The sequence below is a fragment of the Octopus bimaculoides genome, chromosome 28 (assembly GCF_046866305.1).
Source record: "Octopus bimaculoides isolate indiv1 chromosome 28, ASM4686630v1, whole genome shotgun sequence".
In the NCBI taxonomy this organism is placed as follows: Eukaryota; Metazoa; Mollusca; class Cephalopoda; order Octopoda; family Octopodidae; genus Octopus; species Octopus bimaculoides.
This window is the reverse complement of record NC_142955.1, coordinates 9,429,098-9,435,644: the sequence shown is the minus strand read 5'-3', so window position 1 is coordinate 9,435,644 and position 6,547 is coordinate 9,429,098.

Below are 6,547 nucleotides of genomic sequence, written 5' to 3'. Positions count from 1 at the left end.
GTGTATTTCGTGTGCAAGATTCTTGATGTGGATACGTGTGTTGAAAGAAATACAATTAAACCTTGGGAGAGGCATTATGCCGGTAATAAACACACGCACTGGTTCAGTCCTTTATTAATTTATATAGTTTTTTGTTAAATTATTTCATTGCACTCTTGCAATCTCTTCAGTAACTTGTCTCTCCACTTCCATTTATTTTGAATATATGATCTGGCGTTGTTTTGGCGTTGTTTCGAAACTGTTTCGAAACTTCATGCATCGCATGCAATTTTCGGGATACAGCCAGAAAGATAGAATCCGGGTATACAGAGGAGCTAACAAGAAATTTGAGGAGATTGTTGTCAAAGATACAAATGGAACACGACCTAGATACCGTAACAAACAGTGGAATAGACTACAAAGGATTAGTAACAAAACAAACAAAAAGACCACGTGGTACAATACCGACAAGTTCCAGGGAGTAATGTTTGTGGACGCCACGCCACACGGAGAACTGGCCCGCAGATTTCGAAAAATCCTCAAAAGTACCAAGTTGAGGATAAATGTTATAGAAAAACCAGGGAGATCAATTAGATCAATAATATGTAAAACATATCCCTTCAGAAGAACAAGGTGTGTTGAGCAGAGTTGCATTGTGTGCAAAAATAGTCCTGGTGCCAACTGCAAAGCCAGAAATGTAGTCTACAAAATAAGCTGTATGGATGGTGAGTGTAAAAACAGAAACACCACATACATAGGTGAGACGGCAAGAAGTTTGGCTGAGCGTGTAAACGAACATTGGAGGGACTATAATAATCAAAAACAAACCTCGGTGCTCTACCAGCATGCCAAAGAACAACATGGTGGTGTACTGGACAGAATTAACATAGAAATCCTGTCTAGACACCCCGGTGACGCATCTTTGCGACAAATACAGGAGTCGGTCCTCATAACTGAACCGCAACCAATTTTAAACACCAAATACACGTAGATGAGGGCCTTACAATTGCCCGTGGTTGCATGTGTTGTTCACACATATGATGCGGAATATGAACGTAAATAAATTAATTAAAAAGTCTCTATCTGATCTGATATAAACGAAATTGTTACAAACACACATATGGACGCACATACTTACATATAAGCACGAACACATAAGTGCGTGCACACATATGAGCGTGCACACATACGAGCTTGCACACACTCACATGCTCATACCAAACAGTTTCGAAACAACGCCAAAACAACGCCAGATCATATATTCAAAATAAATGGAAGTGGAGAGACAAGTTACTGAAGAGATTGCAAGAGTGCAATGAAATAATTTAACAAAAAACTATATAAATTAATAAAGGACTGAACCAGTGCGTGTGTTTATTACCGGCATAATGCCTCTCCCAAGGTTTAATTGTATATATATCTATATATATATATATATATATATATATATATATATATATATATATATGATGATGATGATGATGATCTTTTCTCCCGCCATGCCTCTGTCTACCCCTCCATCCTCTCTGAATCAGTCCCTCTCTCTCTCTCTCTCTCTCGTAGTTTTTCCTTAAGGTTTTCAGGTTCTGGGTATATATAAATGAGAAATCCATTCTAAATTATCTCAATCTCTTCTCCGCTGACATACTACGACGAAGTCTCCAAGATGCGGATAAGATAGAGATTTTTATTTATTTACGGCCTCAAACATCTCATACCTTTCGCGCTTTAGTCTGCCCTCTATTATTTATCTTGTTTCTCTCCATGAAATTCAATTGAATTCAGTTTTTGTCTTAAATTCATACTTATTCATTTTCTAAGCTTCCTAAATTCATGCTACGTATATATTCTATTCACCTAGATTTCATTGCTCTTTTAAAAATTACGATTTATGCATTGTTGTCTCTCAAATATTTAAAATCTACGATTAAGTGCCCTATCTCCTCGCTGACGGTACCTACCCACCCCTACCCATTTTCCTTTATTCAAAATTCTTATCGCTCCTTTGAAATTATGGCTTTTAAGTGTTGATTTCTCAGCCCAAGAATTACAGCGTGATGTGCTGCTTGACTGGTCCCCCCCTCTCTCTCTCTCTCTTTATATATATATATGATGATGATGATGATGATCTTTTCTCCCGCCATGCCTCTGTCTACCCCTCCATCCTCTCTGAATCAGTCCCTCTCTCTCTCTCTCTCTCTCTCGTAGTTTTTCCTTAAGGTTTTCAGGTTCTGGGTATATATAAATGAGAAATCCATTCTAAATTATCTCAATCTCTTCTCCGCTGACATACTACGACGAAGTCTCCAAGATGCAGATAAGATAGAGATTTTTATTTATTTACGGCCTCAAACATCTCATACCTTTCGCGCTTTAGTCTGCCCTCTATTATTTATCTTGTTTCTCTCCATGAAATTCAATTGAATTCAGTTTTTGTCTTAAATTCATACTTATTCATTTTCTAAGCTTCCTAAATTCATGCTACGTATATATTCTATTCACCTAGATTTCATTGCTCTTTTAAAAATTACGATTTATGCATTGTTGTCTCTCAAATATTTAAAATCTACGATTAAGTGCCCTATCTCCTCGCTGACGGTACCTACCCACCCCTACCCATTTTCCTTTATTCAAAATTCTTATCGCTCCTTTAAAATTATGGCTTTTAAGTGTTGATTTCTCAGCCCAAGAATTACAGCGTGATGTGCTGCTTGACTGGTCCCCCTCTCTCTCTCTCTTTATATATATATATATATATATATATATATATGATGATGATGATGATGATCTTTTCTCCCGCCATGCCTCTGTCTACCCCTCCATCCTCTCTAAATCAGTCCCTCTCTCTCTCTCTCTCTCTCTCTCTCTCTCTCTCGTAGTTTTTCCTTAAGGTTTTCAGGTTCTGGGTATATATAAATGAGAAATCCATTCTAAATTATCTCAATCTCTTCTCCGCTGACATACTACGACGAAGTCTCCAAGATGCGGATAAGATAGAGATTTTTATTTATTTACGGCCTCAAACATCTCATACCTTTCGCGCTTTAGTCTGCCCTCTATTATTTATCTTGTTTCTTTCCATGAAATTCAATTGAATTCAGTTTTTGTCTTAAATTCATACTTATTCATTTTCTAAGCTTCCTAAATTCATGCTACGTATATATTCTATTCACCTAGATTTCATTGCTCTTTTAAAAATTACGATTTATGCATTGTTGTCTCTCAAATATTTAAAATCTACGATTAAGTGCCCTATCTCCTCGCTGACGGTACCTACCCACCCCTACCCATTTTCCTTTATTCAATTTCTTATCGCTCCTTTAAAATTATGGCTTTTAAGTGTTGATTTCTCAGCCCAAGAATTACAGCGTGATGTGCTGCTTGACTGGTCCCCCCTCTCTCTCTCTCTCTCTTTATATATATATATATATATATGATGATGATGATGATGATGATGATCTTTTCTCCCGCCATGCCTCTGTCTACCCCTCCATCCTCTCTAAATCAGTCCCTCTCTCTCTCTCTCTCGTAGTTTTTCCTTAAGGTTTTCAGGTTCTGGGTATATATAAATGAGAAATCCATTCTAAATTATCTCAATCTCTTCTCCGCTGACATACTACGACGAAGTCTCCAAGATGCGGATAAGATAGAGATTTTTATTTATTTACGGCCTCAAACATCTCATACCTTTCGCGCTTTAGTCTGCCCTCTATTATTTATCTTGTTTCTCTCCATGAAATTCAATTGAATTCAGTTTTTGTCTTAAATTCATACTTATTCATTTTCTAAGCTTCCTAAATTCATGCTACGTATATATTCTATTCACCTAGATTTCATTGCTCTTTTAAAAATTACGATTTATGCATTGTTGTCTCTCAAATATTTAAAATCTACGATTAAGTGCCCTATCTCCTCGCTGACGGTACCTACCCACCCCTACCCATTTTCCTTTATTCAAAATTCTTATCGCTCCTTTGAAATTATGGCTTTTAAGTGTTGATTTCTCAGCCCAAGAATTACAGCGTGATGTGCTGCTTGACTGGTCCCCCTCTCTCTCTCTCTCTCTTTATATATATATATATATATATATATATATATATATATATATATATATATATATATATATATATATTCGTATGTGTATTTCGTGTGCAAGATTCTTGATGTGGATACGTGTGTTGAAAGAAATACAATTAAACCTTGGGAGAGGCATTATGCCGGTAATAAACACACGCACTGGTTCAGTCCTTTATTAATTTATATAGTTTTTTGTTAAATTATTTCATTGCACTCTTGCAATCTCTTCAGTAACTTGTCTCTCCACTTCCATTTATTTTGAATATATGATCTGGCGTTGTTTTGGCGTTGTTTCGAAACTGTTTCGAAACTTCATGCATCGCATGCAATTTTCGGGATACAGCCAGAAAGATAGAATCCGGGTATACAGAGGAGCTAACAAGAAATTTGAGGAGATTGTTGTCAAAGATACAAATGGAACACGACCTAGATACCGTAACAAACAGTGGAATAGACTACAAAGGATTAGTAACAAAACAAACAAAAAGACCACGTGGTACAATACCGACAAGTTCCAGGGAGTAATGTTTGTGGACGCCACGCCACACGGAGAACTGGCCCGCAGATTTCGAAAAATCCTCAAAAGTACCAAGTTGAGGATAAATGTTATAGAAAAACCAGGGAGATCAATTAGATCAATAATATGTAAAACATATCCCTTCAGAAGAACAAGGTGTGTTGAGCAGAGTTGCATTGTGTGCAAAAATAGTCCTGGTGCCAACTGCAAAGCCAGAAATGTAGTCTACAAAATAAGCTGTATGGATGGTGAGTGTAAAAACAGAAACACCACATACATAGGTGAGACGGCAAGAAGTTTGGCTGAGCGTGTAAACGAACATTGGAGGGACTATAATAATCAAAAACAAACCTCGGTGCTCTACCAGCATGCCAAAGAACAACATGGTGGTGTACTGGACAGAATTAACATAGAAATCCTGTCTAGACACCCCGGTGACGCATCTTTGCGACAAATACAGGAGTCGGTCCTCATAACTGAAACGCAACCAATTTTAAACACCAAATACACGTAGATGAGGGCCTTACAATTGCCCGTGGTTGCATGTGTTGTTCACACATATGATGCGGAATATGAACGTAAATAAATTAATTAAAAAGTCTCTATCTGATCTGATATAAACGAAATTGTTACAAACACACATATGGACGCACATACTTACATATAAGCACGAACACATAAGTGCGTGCACACATATGAGCGTGCACACATACGAGCTTGCACACACTCACATGCTCATACCAAACAGTTTCGAAACAACGCCAAAACAACGCCAGATCATATATTCAAAATAAATGGAAGTGGAGAGACAAGTTACTGAAGAGATTGCAAGAGTGCAATGAAATAATTTAACAAAAAACTATATAAATTAATAAAGGACTGAACCAGTGCGTGTGTTTATTACCGGCATAATGCCTCTCCCAAGGTTTAATTGTATATATATCTATATATATATATATATATATATATATATATATATATATATATATATATATATATATATGATGATGATGATGATGATCTTTTCTCCCGCCATGCCTCTGTCTACCCCTCCATCCTCTCTGAATCAGTCCCTCTCTCTCTCTCTCTCTCTCTCTCTCGTAGTTTTTCCTTAAGGTTTTCAGGTTCTGGGTATATATAAATGAGAAATCCATTCTAAATTATCTCAATCTCTTCTCCGCTGACATACTACGACGAAGTCTCCAAGATGCGGATAAGATAGAGATTTTTATTTATTTACGGCCTCAAACATCTCATACCTTTCGCGCTTTAGTCTGCCCTCTATTATTTATCTTGTTTCTCTCCATGAAATTCAATTGAATTCAGTTTTTGTCTTAAATTCATACTTATTCATTTTCTAAGCTTCCTAAATTCATGCTACGTATATATTCTATTCACCTAGATTTCATTGCTCTTTTAAAAATTACGATTTATGCATTGTTGTCTCTCAAATATTTAAAATCTACGATTAAGTGCCCTATCTCCTCGCTGACGGTACCTACCCACCCCTACCCATTTTCCTTTATTCAAAATTCTTATCGCTCCTTTGAAATTATGGCTTTTAAGTGTTGATTTCTCAGCCCAAGAATTACAGCGTGATGTGCTGCTTGACTGGTCCCCCTCTCTCTCTCTCTCTCTCTTTATATATATATATGATGATGATGATGATGATCTTTTCTCCCGCCATGCCTCTGTCTACCCCTCCATCCTCTCTAAATCAGTCCCTCTCTCTCTCTCTCTCGTAGTTTTTCCTTAAGATTTTCAGATTCTGGGTATATATAAATGAGAAATCCATTCTAAATTATCTCAATCTCTTCTCCGCTGACATACTACGACGAAGTCTCCAAGATGCGGATAAAATAGAGATTTTTATTTATTTACGGCCTCAAACATCTCATACCTTTCGCGCTTTAGTCTGCCCTCTATTATTTATCTTGTTTCTCTCCATGAAATTCAATTGAATTCAGTTTTTGT